We start from the raw sequence: 13,800 nt of genomic DNA on the forward strand, positions 1-13,800 counted from the left end.
TGTGATAAGCTAGACTTCTTAATTTACTCTCTCTTTCATTTCTCTACTTTCACTCTCTCTACCTTCTTTTTTGTAAATAAAAGAGGCTAAAAGTCATTTTGACTTGTACTGTATTCGTTTTAAAATTGTCCACCACAGTAATATCTTAAAATTCTTATATATTTAGTCAAACACCTTAATTTAATTCCTTACAATACCCATTGAACCACATGACTGATCATATGTTTTTCTTCTGTGTTTCTGTTCCCACAGTTCTTTCTCTGGATGTGGATAGCTTTCTTTTTCAGTTCTTGAGTATTGTCCTAGATCATTGTATTGCTACTAGCAAAGAAGTCCATTACATTTGATTGTGCCATAATGTATTAGTCTCTGTGTACAATGTTTTACTGGTACTGTTCCTTTCACTTTGCATCAATTCCTGGAGGTCATTCCAGTTCATATGGAATTCCTTCAGTTCATTATTCCTTTGAGCACAATAGTATTCCATTACCAACAGATACCACAATTTTTTCAGCAATTCCCCAGTCGAAGGGCATCTCCTCATTTTTAAATTTTTTTTGCCACCATGGCTATGCGTTGTTATAAATATTTTTGTACAAGTCTTTTTCCTTATTATCTCTTTGGGGTATAATCTTAGCAGTGGTGTGGCTGGATCAAAGGGAAGGCAGTCTTTTAAAGCCCTTTGGGTATAGTTCCAAATTGCCCTACAGAATGGTTAGATCATTTCATAACTCTACCAGCAGTGTATTAGTGTACCAATTTTGCTAAAACCCCTACAACATTTATTATTTTTCTTTACTATCATATTAGTCAATCTACTAGGTGTAAGGTGGTACCTCAGAGTTTGTTTTTTTTTAAACCCTTAACTTCTGTGTATTGGCTCATAAGTAGAAGAATGGTAAGGGTGGGCAATGGGGGTCAAGTGACTTGCCCAAGGTCACACAGCTGGGAAGTGTCTGAGGCCAGCTTTGAACCTAGGACCTCCTGTCTCTAGACCTGACTCTCAATCCACTGAGCTACCCAGTTGCCCCCACCTCAGAGTTGTTTTGATGTGCATTTCTCTAATTATGAGGGATTTAGAACACTTTTTCATGTGTTTATTGATAGTTTTTATTTCTTTATCTGAAAACTGCTTATTCATGTCCCTTGTTGGCCAGGAAATTCTAACTATAACAGTTATTCTTTGGCATTGTTGTTTAGGTCTTTTTAGTCATGTACAAATCTTCGTGACCCCCATTTGGAATTTTCTTGACAAAGATATTAGAGTTGTTTGCCATCTCCTTCTCCAACTCATTTTACAAGATGAGGAAACTGAGGCAAACAGGGTTAAATGACTTGCCCAAAGTCACACAGCAAGTAAGTTTCAGAGGCCATATTTGAAATCAGGAAGATTTCATCAGCCCTGGCATTCTATCCACTGTGCTGGCTAGTTGTGGCATTAGCTATACCAGAAGGATATTTCTGATTTTTTTTAATCTTTCATTAAAAAGAAAGAAAAGTTATTTGTGAATATGTTAAAAGAAGCATGTGTTTTTATGTGAATAATCAAATATCACATTTTGGAGAGTAACTTTATTACTACATAGTGTCAGGGGTAAAAAATTCTTCCTCTCAATGTCCAACATCAATCATTCATTTATTTCCAAAAATACACACTTGAATAGTACTGTGTTAGGTACCCTAAGGGATGCAGACAACTCAGATATATGGTACTTGCTCTGTGAAAAACTTATAATCAAGGCATCTTTCCTTTAAAACTGATTACAGGCAGGGACAATTTATTGTCAATCTGAGCAATGGTTTAATTTTATATAGCAAGTATTTTTGTTTTATACCATCATTCCATACTTTCAGTTACAAGAAGGATTCATTATTATGTTCTATATTGGAAGTGAAAATGATAATGTGAGAGCCTATGTCTCATATTAGGTTTACAAGTAGCTAGGAGCTGCAGGGGTATAATGCACAGAGCTAAAGTAGCAGTAGCACACAGTAGCACTGATAAAGTTGGCCCACTGGATTGACCTCCTAGCTTCAATTTGTAATTATTTCTACTTTACATTCTGCTTCTTTCTGTTCTTTCTTCCTCTTGAAGTGAATTAGATAGATACTTATTTACTCAGAACATTCATTCTAGGAGGAAAAAATTCAGAATGCACCTTCTATCATTGAACTCTACAGAGGGCTACATGTAAGACCTTTGTAATTATTTTTATTCTCCAGTGTTTATGACATCTTATTTTTAGCATCTTTTTTTTGAGAACCATTTATGTTTCTCCTCTTCTTCTTCTTCTTCTTCTTCTTCTTCTTCTTCTTCTTCTTCTTCTTCTTCTTCTTCTTTATAGTTTATTGCTTTTTAAAAAATTAACTTATGTTCCATAATTATGTGGATTTAAAAATTAATATTCAGTAACTAAATATTATATTTTTATAAAGTTTTATTAATAATAAATTAACTAAAAGAACTAACTAAAAGGTTACTAACCAGCTCGCTTCCAGGAGAAAATGAGACAGCCTCAGAACTTATACAAATGTGACCATGTAAACATAAACAAAAGGAAAAGCATTATAGATAATACAGAAAGGAATTCTGGGCAATGCAGTCTTTAGGGGTTCAAAATTTTCCAACTATACTTTTCCCCCTTGTGATCCTATTTGGGAGACTAGTCTCCCCAAAAGTATCATGGAAACATAACTAACTTATAAATTGCAATAACTTGTGCATAAAAAGAAAGGAGAACAAAATCAATGATTGCTAGATTGACAAAAAGCCAATTTGGGGCAGTACCCTTTGGCATAAAAGTATACATTCAAAACAAATGCTTTCAACCCCCCACAGTTCAATGCACATCCCAAAGTCCAATATGGATCTTCTGATGCAGCATGTGTTCTCTGCAGGCATGTTCATGGCACCTTCTCCAAATAGGTCCATCTTTTGATTCTGGGAGGTAGCAAGTTTCTTATCCTATAACTACTTAGATTTAAATTAAAGTTCACAACAATAATATAGTCCCCCCTGAGGAATAAATAACAAACAGGGATCACTTGGGGATACATGGCTGAGTTATAAGGTATATGAATCAATTTTTAAAAAAAATTAAAAACATCAAAAAGTCCAAATAAAAGAGAAAAATAACTTGTGGATGAAATATAAAATAGTATGTCTAAAACAAATAAAATAAAATAAAATGTCTAAAAAATCTAAGTAAAGGAAAAAACAAACCTATAACAGGTCTTTGAATCAGGACCCAATTAAAATGATTTAAGCAATTGTGCATTTACCCAATCAGCAGCCAGGACTACAGAAAGTTTGCCACACTATGAAAGACAGAAAAGGGACTAGATTATAGGAGCAAATGGGAGCCAGGATGGTAGCTAAAGAGGTGCTTGTTAGAATGTGGTCCAGAGGAAATCCTGCATCTTAACATATGTTAAGTGCCACAACCTCCAACCCCAAACATGTTCAAGTCCTCTTGTTTTGGCTCAAAATTACATCAATCCCACTGGGATTGGTTGGTCTCTTTGACTTTGTGCTCAATTGGCACTATGCAGGCTGGCTTTGTGCTTCTTTAGCACTGTGCAATGGCTTTTTAAAAATTCTTTCTTCTGGAATCAGACAGAATCATTAAATAAACTCCCATGATATTTAAGCAATCAATGGCATTATTTCTATAGTATGAAGAGTTTTGGTTATGCATTAATATTACAACTTTTTAAAAACATAGCATTAATGACATTGCATATCATTGCAAAAGATTAATACTGTTTATATGTATCTGAAATACTGTATTGAAAATACAAGAAAAAACTAATAAAATGTTTTAAAAATCAAAAATATATATCTTAGAATCAGTGACACACTGTGTCAGCCAAGGAGAGGTTAAATACAAAAATTCCTCATCAAAAAATGAAATCCATTTCCTTTTTAAACTTGACCATGATCCACTATGTGAATACAAATGATTTTTACAAAATAGCAGATATACAAAAACAAAACAGTAGTAGAGTAGAAAATATTCATTCAAATAAAATACCAAATTCCCCAAAATCACAATAGCCTAGTTACTGACAATAGCAAACAAATCCATTATTATATAGGATTCACATGAGTTTATATATATAGCCCCTTGCTGTGTGATATTTTAAAAACCTATGAACTGACGTATACTTGTCACAAATTCTACAGGTATAGCAAATCTTTCAACCTTTGCAACTGCTGCTGAAAACATATTTTGGGTCTAAGACATCACCAGGAACTTAGATCCTTCTGGTGGAAGGAAATTAAACTTAAAGTTAAAATACCATGCATGCAAGATCTCTTTTTTGGCTTCCTGCTTTATATATAAAAAGTTTTGGCAGGAATTTCTATTTGTTTCTCTACCTTTTGATACAACATTCTTCATAATATGTGTATATATAATATAACTCCGCCAAGGATGGCCCCAAGCCCGGCTGAAAAAGAAGGAGGGTTGGGCGCGAGGCTAGCAACCTCACCCCGTAAAAATTTCATTTGCTACAGAAACTGCAACCTCAATAAACCAACAAAACCTACGATCGCCTAGTCTGGAAGATTGCTCTCCAACAGAGTCCACGACGCGTACTGGCAAAAACCAACAAACTCCAGGTCTTTGTTAACAGATGCCTACGTCAAATCTTGAACATCAGATGGCCTGAAACGATCTCCAATACCAGACTCTGGGAAAGAACAATTCAGTATCCCATCAGTCAGGACGCTATGAAAAAAAAATATGGAACCCACCAGGGAGGAGGAAAGTCGGAAGGCCAAAACAGACCTGGCAAAGATATGCCCAGTTGGGGGAAGTTGCCCAGAACAGAGTCCGTGGGCATGAGATGCCCAGTTGGGGGAAGTTGCCCAGAACAGAGTCCTTTGGCGTGAGATGGTTGCGGCCCTATGCTCCTCTGGGAGTCAATAGGAATAATAATAATAACAATAATAATGTAAAATATACATATATATATAAATATCATACATTCAGAAGGTACTAGGTATCTAAAGTCATTTCTAAAGACCCCTTATAAGATTACAATTTAAATTCTTAAGTCATTATATTATCCAAGGTTGTATAAGCAGCATGTGACTTTGATAGTTAAGATGGCAAATCCAGGATACATAAGACTTACAGGCTTTTTACAACTTAAAAAAAAAAATTGGTGTAAGATGTTTATGGGTTTTTTTACAATGGTATGTTGTTCAGTAAAATCATAGGGAAATGGTACAGATAAAGAATCATATAACAGAAAAGATATTAATTAGATTAATACAGATAAACTTAAGAAGAAAATTTAAACCTTAAAGAAATCAACAAATCCAATAATATAAGCAAATGACAAGTTACAAGCAATGTAGTCAAAAATCCTTTTTACCAATCCCCATAGACTTGTTCACTATCTTGAGGGGAGAAGCTGAGTATGATCAGTAAGCAATAAACTTCCAGATCTCTTTTAAGGTTATTTACCCTCCCCCATATAAATCAACCATTCAGATTTCATTTGTCAGAGCTCTGAATTTCATCATAGTGAGGGAGAATTCTGCACTGAGCATAGTATGGAGGAATCTCAAATTGGATGTATTGCAAAGGCTACCCAAATGGCAAGAGGGTGCAGGGAGATGAATTTCTCGCCTGAATCTTAAGATTAGCCAAGCTTTCAACTGCAAGGTTTTCAGTCAGCACAAAAAGCCCCAAGAAAGGAATTAAGCAGATCCAAACTGCACTTTTTAGCCCTACCAACTCAAACTGTTGTTTCTGAGTTTCAAGCATGCTTTGAAACAGCATTATTCCTTCAAAAAAAAAAAAAGGCCAAATGGGGTTTTGTTTATAGTAAACAGGTATAAGAGCAAAAATTCTAGGGAGGACAATAGGGTATTTGTATATGAAAAACTGGCGAAAAGGTAGAGACAAAATCCCAAAAACTTCTACTTCAAATCTACTGTTTTAGTCTCTCTGCCCTCAAAAGAAAAGATGCAGAGAAGTCCCCTTCCTGTGGGGGGGGGAAAAAAATTCTCAGTTGCAAGTTTCTCTCAGCCAGGAGTCTAGGATCAGCTTAAGATTTCAGCTTAAAAAATGGCTAGAAGGGGGTGTGGCTCAATAGTGAGGGTTTTTCTGCTCCACTCTGTTTTCCTCTGCTGAAAAAAAAAGCTAGGATAGATTGGAAAACCCATGTGGGGTAGGGGAAAAGATTGGAGTTCTCACCTGTCAATTGGAAAAAAGTGGCTAGGATTGGCTGGCTCACAGCTGCTTGTCTGGTCTCAGCAGTGAGGGCTGCCAGCTTGATGGGAGGAGCTATAACAGCAGTGGCAAAAAGCAGGTGGCTGGGCATTGAGGAAAAAACAGGAGGGCAGGGTGCGAGGAGGGAAAAGGCAACCCCACCTCTCAGCTCTTGTGCTGGGTGGCCAGAGTTCCAACAAACTTACTAACTGTACTGATAATCTATCTTAAAAAAATATTTGAGAATTTAATCCTATCATGGTAATCCATAATGTGGTTTTAAAAATTAATATTCAATAACTATATATTATATTTTTATAAAATTTTATTAATAACAAACTAACAAAAAGAACTAACTAAAAGTTTACTAACCAGCCCACTTCCAGGAGCAAAAGAGAAACTGAGATAGAGCCTCAGAACTTATACAAACATGACCAGGCAAACATAAACAAAAGGAAAAGCATTATAGGTAATACAGAAAGAAATTCTGGGCAATGTAATCTTTAGGGGTTCAAGATTTTCCAACTATACAATTACATTACCCAAAAGTAAAGCAAATATTGCATCCAAATATAATATTCTGATAAACATTCTTGCCTACTTGTACTAAAAGAAAAATTAATCAGCAGGTTTGGTATTGAACTAAAATAATTTTTTGTAGGACATATTCAAATGGTATCCTTTATGTCATTCATAAATATATATATCTATATCCTTAACATATATTATGCATCTCTTCATTGAAGCTATTTGGACCTCAGCTTTAACACTGGTTTCTTGCAAAGATGGGCAGAATATTTTTTTCTAAATGACCTTAAAGGGATGTTGCCAGATGCAGACAAATTCACTTGATTCTTAAGTGGTACCCAAGAGTTAAAAAATTATTCAAGTAGCAAGCAACACATCTTAAGCTTTTTCATCATCTATGAAAATTATTTACCCTCCCTATTGCAATCCCAAAGAGAATGTCATTTTTGTGCTGTAAGAAATGATGAAAAGGACATTTTCAAAGTAACCTGGAGACTTAAATAAGCTGATGTAAAATGAAGTGAATAAAACAAGGAGAATAATTTATTCAGTGACATCAGTAGAATGAACAACTTTTTTTTTTCTTTTTTAGTGACTTGATTCTTTTTTTAAAAACATTTATTAATATTCATTTTTAACATGTTTACATGCTTCATGCCCCTACTTTCCCCTTCACCCCTCTCCCCCCCCCCATGGCCGACGCACATTTCCACTGGTTGTAACATGTGTCCTTGTTCAGGGCCTATTTCCAAATTGTTGTTAATTGCTTTGGTGTGGTCATTTCGAGTCTACATCCCCAATCATGTCCGCCTCAACCCATGCATTCAAGCAACTATCTTCTATGTTTCTTCTCCTGCAGTTCTTCCTCTGAATGTGGGTAGCGTTCTTTACCATAAATCCCTCAGAGCTGTCTTGTGTCATTGCATTGCTGCTGGTATAGAAGTCCATTACATTCGATTTTACCATAATATATCAGTCTCTGTGTACAGTGTTCTTCTAGCTCTGCTCCTCTCACTCTGCATCAGTTCTTGGAGGTCTTTCCAGTTCACCTGGAACTCCTCCAGTTTATTATTCCTTTTAGCACAATAGTATTCCATCACCAGCATATACCACAATTTGTTCAGCCATTCCCCAATTGAAGGACATACCCTCCCTTTCCAGTTCTTTGCCACCACAAAAAGTGCAGCTATAAATATTTTCGTACAAGTCTGTTTATCTATGATCTCTTTGGGGTACAAACCCAATAATGGTATGGCTGGATCAAAGGGCAGGCATAGAATGAACAACTTTTAAAGAATTAGTAACTCCGATTAGTGCAATGACCAAGTATGATTCTGGAAGGCTAATAATATTGCACCATGCTTCCCATCTCCAGATAGAGAGGTAAAGGACTTAGAGTAAAGAATGAGACATACTTTTTAAGGCATGGTCAATTCAAAATTTTGTTTTTGCTCCATTATGCCTGCTTATAAAGGTTTGTTTGTTTTTTTTTCCCCTTTCATTCTTACTGGAATGAGCAGTTGGGATGTGAGGAAATGAAGTCAGACTTCTAATTATTAAAAATAATGAATAATTTAAAAAATAAGTTGGGGACTATGGGTATGAAATATTGCATTTACACAAATAGGTAAATTTTTGGTTAGTTTTGCTGAACTGTCTTTTTCTCTTTATTCTTTGTTACAAGAGATGACTATGAAGAGGGCAAAAAATTGGAGGGATATATATGGAAACAAAGCCATTTGAAATATAGAAGATAGCAGTAAATTTCTTTTCAAACATTATCCCTGATACACAAAAGAATTAAAGAATGTTTCCAAATTACCTATAATAAGATTTTTCTCTTTGCTTCTCTGGTTTAGTCCCTTCTCCCCAAGAGAAAGCATAAATGAGAGCCTCTTGCTGTCTTTTAGGCTAATAATGGAAGAAAAGGATCTGGAGAAATAGAAATTTGTATGAGCATCTTAAATAGAAATTGAGAAAGTAGGAAGCTGACACAAGAAAGTGAGGAGGTTCCAGGGGATTTACCTGCTTACCCATTCATGAGAATAGCAACCGAAAAATGAAAATGTGGATACCACCATACAGTGATGACATTATCACATGCACAGATGACATGAGTGATAGAAATCATTCAGTAGAATGTTTATCTTCTATTTTTTAAAAATTGTATTTACATATTGTATTCTAGGTGGATATTTGAAATTTTGTTGAACATTATATTATACTCTCCCTTGCTCACTCACTGATCCCACCAGTTCTAGATATAGGCACACATGGCAGGTTGTGTCAGCCCAACATGCACATCCTCTATGTGCATCTATATTTCCAGATCCTAGCACAAAGAGGATTAACTCTCTCTAAAGAGAGGCATCTGAAGCCAGAGATGAAAAGATTTTAGATTAATATGTCTGAGGATACATGAGAGTTAAGGTCAAATAGTGTACTACAGAATGGCCAGAATAAAAAGGAAAAGTAGGTGACTGGCTTGGAAGGGTTATAACTTGGCAAAAATTATACTGGTAATAGCCTACATGATAGTTAAAAGACTTGACATGTTGAAAAATATTGCCTCATTGGCCTACAATGGGCCTTAATCTTTGCCTTTACATGGTCGTGGATTCCCACCATTACAATCACCACCATCCCACACCCTTTGATTGCATGTAAGAGGCAGGGACCAAGTTTCAGAACACTCCAATAAAATATGCATGTGAAATCTTGAATGAAAAGGGAGTCCATTCCTTGTCCCCAATTGCCTTGTATCAATAACACTTAGTTAATCAGCTAGATATTATAGAAAGAACAAGAATCTAGTTCTGAGAGGGTTGTGGTTTGGGGAGGTAGAGGTAAGAGAAAATGAGACCTTAGGTCTGGATTGGCAGGTTTTCATTGGAAAACTTGAAAAGACAAAGCTGTGAAATTCTATGTTGGAAGAAGGGGCATTGTTGAATGAAATTATCATTCATGAGTGCCTTAAGACAGAAAAAGGAAGCCTAAGGTTAAGGGAAGGTCTAGTGATGAAATAAGGGAAAGGGTCTTGATAGCTTCCTAAAATCACTTCATAGTAGCAACAGATTTAGAAAGGAGGACTATTGTTGCTGTTGTTATTGTTGTTTTATTAATTCAATTCAGCAATTTTGTTAAGAGTACTATAGACAAGGCACTATCCTAGGTGCTAGGGATTCAGGGACAAAAATGGAAAGGAAAAAAATAGTCCTTGCCTTAAAAGAGGCAATTTGCTTTTTTTTTGAGAGTGTGATGGAGGATATGACATTTATACAGATAAATAAATACAAGATTATCTGGAGAGAAAGGATTAACAACTACAAATATTATTTTGGCAACTTCTCCAATTTTGATATTAAGACTAAGAATAGAAAAAAGAAACATTTTTTTCAAAATGTTGAGAAAGTTGTGGGGAAAAAAAAAAGCACTGACTACATAAAGTGGGGAGTTTTTTTTTCTTAAATGTATAATATCTATGTATGGTTTCATTATCATGGGAGAAGACAGTAAAAGTGACATAGACAACATAATACTACTTATTCAGGATTCCTTCGTTCCAGTGAAAAAATAGAGAAAGAATATCTAGATTCACTCTGACATAATTTGTTTGTTTTTTCTCAAATTATGCCCTTTATTATTTTTTTTTTTTATTGAGTAAGAAAATTTTTCCATGGTTACATGATTCATGCTCTTTCCTTCCCCTCCTTCCACCCCCATCCCATAGCCAACAAGCAGTTCCACTGGGTTTTACATGTGTCATTGATCAAGACTTATTTCCATATTATTGATATTTGAACTAGGATGATCTCTTAGAGTCTACATCCCTAATCATATCCCCAATGGCCCATGCGATCAAGCAGTTGTTTTTCTTCATTCCAGTTCACATGGAATTCTTCCAGTTCACATGGAATTCCTCCAGTTCACTATTCCTTTGAGCACAATAGTATTCCATCACCAGCAGATACCACAATTTGTTTAGCCATTCCCCAATCAAAGGGCCCCTCATTTTCCAATTTTTTGCCACCACAAAGAGTGCAGCTATAAAGATTTTTGTACAAATCTTTTTCCTTATGATCTCTTGGGGGTATAAACTCAGCAGTGGTATGGATAGATCAAAGGGTAGACAATCTGACAGAATTTGGGAACATGTTGCTTTTTAAAACATTTAAGTAACCATAAAAAATAGGATATCTAGTGACCATAGATCCATGATCCAACTTGAAAAACACACAATTTTTAAAATCATAAGAACAAATGTTCATTGAGAAGACTATTACCAATATACTCAGTAGAAAAATAAATATGGCCTTTAGGTCTTGATATTTAAAGTGGATAGAGTACTGGGCCTGGAGGTAGGAACACATCTTCCTGAGTTCAAATTTAGCTTACATGTTTGCTAACTATGTGGCCCTATGCAAAACACTTAACCTTGTTTGCCTCAGTTTCTTCATCTGTGAAATGAGCTAGAAAAGAGAATGGCAAAGAACTCCAGTGTTCTTGCCAAGAAAACCCCAAATGGAGTCATATAGAGTTAAAAACATTAAAAAAACCCAACAATTTAACAAAATGGGCAAACAATACTTGTTCTACTTGCTTCATATGATTATTGTGAGGAAAACACTCTGAAACTTAGACTTCTATATAAACGAATTAAAAATAATGATGATGATAATAATGTGTTACCATAGGCATTATTTTATTTGCATTTCAGTAGATTGTTTAAAAGAAACAAAATTGCTAAAGATAGAAATGAAGGAAATTTTATGTAAAATATGACACACTATTCCGAATCCTCATAAATCTAACCTGAAAAGGTACTGTGTGGCTTGAGTTGGAAGCCATATGACATGAGGCACATTCCTGGACTGGTTCTGGGCAGGACTTTTCACAGAAGGTTTTCAAGCAGGAGCTGAATTTCCCCCTGTTGAGTGTATTGAGTCAGGTTCTCTGATTCAGAGGTGTTAGATGTTCAGCCCAGAGATGGCATGCTGCCCACAATACTCCCAAGTGCCTCCCAAACCAGATGAAAAATATAATTGGGAGATGTTTAACAAAAAATAAATAAAAATACAATAAGAGATAGATGGCATTAAAGTTTGAAATTAAGTCAATAGTTAAGTAGGGATCCTTTTCATGGATTCGTGGTCCCATTTCTGAGTTGATACTATTGCTATGGACCACTGTGGTTTTGGCCTTCTACACCTTTAGCTTACCCCTTCAGTCAACTCAGGCACAGCCTCATTATTCCAAGATTTAGAACTGATAAACAGAAATAAGCAAAACATAGTTTTATATATTCATATGTCTTTTTGTCAAATTATGCCTTCTCTAATGGAGGGAGGGAAGGGAATGAGGGAATTGTAACAATGTAACAAGCAAATAAGTAAATTTAAATTTAAAAAAATCAATTCAAACCAATTTTTCAATTCAACAAGTATTTCTGACATCCTCAATAAAAATGATCACATTGTATATACAGATATCAGCCTTTGTTCTCATGTTCTCTCTCTACGCTCCCTTCATAAATCAGTTTTGTCTTGTAGCTTCATATATATATATCCTCCATAGGCTGTTGAATCTCAAATTTATATTTACATTCCTGACCTTTGTAAAACACTTAGTTCTCTGGCTTTCCCCAGCTACTTAAGACGACATTCCACTTGGATCTTCCATTGCCACTCAAATTTTTGAATTAGTGCCTTAGTTTCCTCTAGCTCTAATACTCTGAGTCTGTGAGTTCATATCTTAATATGTATAGCAAGAACTGATTCTACAACCTCATTAACTATTCATCACTCAGAGATCTCTTGAGATTTCCAAGGGAGGGAATGAATAATGAGTTCCCAAATTGTATTTATAGACCAGCATGAAAGAACTTCCTGGTCTTCGATTATAGAGAGGATCACTAACCTACTAATTTATTGGTTAAATGCTTGCCTAATCAATAAATTGATATTCTTCTCCCCTCACGTCCAAAAAGAACTGATTTTACACATGCATGCACATGTACAGGAACATTCACCAACACTTTGGAACAATAGCCACCACTTCTCTCTTTCTACTACTGATCCTGGGCTGTTGTCGAGCTAATGCCATTTCCCCAATCTTGACTTCCAAGGTTGTTCTCCATCTTCATCACTGCCCATCCTTTTCTAAATTATTGCTCACCTAATTAAAGTTTATACTTCTCATCATTCTTCTTTGCAATTTGAAACTTTCCATACCTCTCCTCCTTTATTTCACTCTTTTCTCTTCTGCTATCACCTAGCATAGTAGTAGTTGTTGACACTGACGCCATTAAGAGAAAGATCTCTTTTATAGGGAGTCAGACCACCCACCTGCCCTTCTCCGAGAATCTCTCTCTACCGTCCCTGTTAGATTCTCATAGACTCAGCAGATGGGTAGAGGGGGAATCTGAGAGGGTGGGAGGATAGTGATCTGATTCCACCTCTGGCTATAAAAGGGTGGTGGTGGTGGGGGGGGGGGGTTTGAGAGGAAAGAGATTTACTTTGCAGGACACCAACAGCTGGAAAAGAGCCACTTTTCTTCAGTCCTCGTGGGGGCAGGAGTGGTCTGCCCTACAACTAATTGTCCGCCCCACCCCGCCCCAATTCTGTATAAGGTCTTACTCTCTTAACCATCTCAAGCTCTTACCTCCGGAACTTGACACCCCAATACTCCACCTCCCCCTGGAGGAAGAAGTTGAACCCATCCCCAAACTTCGACACCTGCTGGGCGTGCGCGTGTCTCCCAGGCTCCCAGCTCGGAGTCAGCCTACGAGTAGCCCAGCCAGCCTCCGACCCTAGCTAGACTGCAGCTAGAGGAAGAGCAGCGCCCCACCTCTCTGGAGCCAAGCTCCACCTCCCTCTCCCCCCCACTCCTTCCTCGGCTTGGCTCCTCCTACCAGCCGAGAGCTAGCTCCGGTGCCTAGCCGATCTTTGCCGGAAATTCCCGAAGTCCTCCCTCCCCACCTTTTTTTTTTTTTTTCTTTTTCCTTTCCCTTCTCTCCCCTTTCCTTTTACCCTTGTTCTCTCGACTG

Source organism: Gracilinanus agilis, chromosome 1 (assembly GCF_016433145.1).
Source record: "Gracilinanus agilis isolate LMUSP501 chromosome 1, AgileGrace, whole genome shotgun sequence".
In the NCBI taxonomy this organism is placed as follows: Eukaryota; Metazoa; Chordata; class Mammalia; order Didelphimorphia; family Didelphidae; genus Gracilinanus; species Gracilinanus agilis.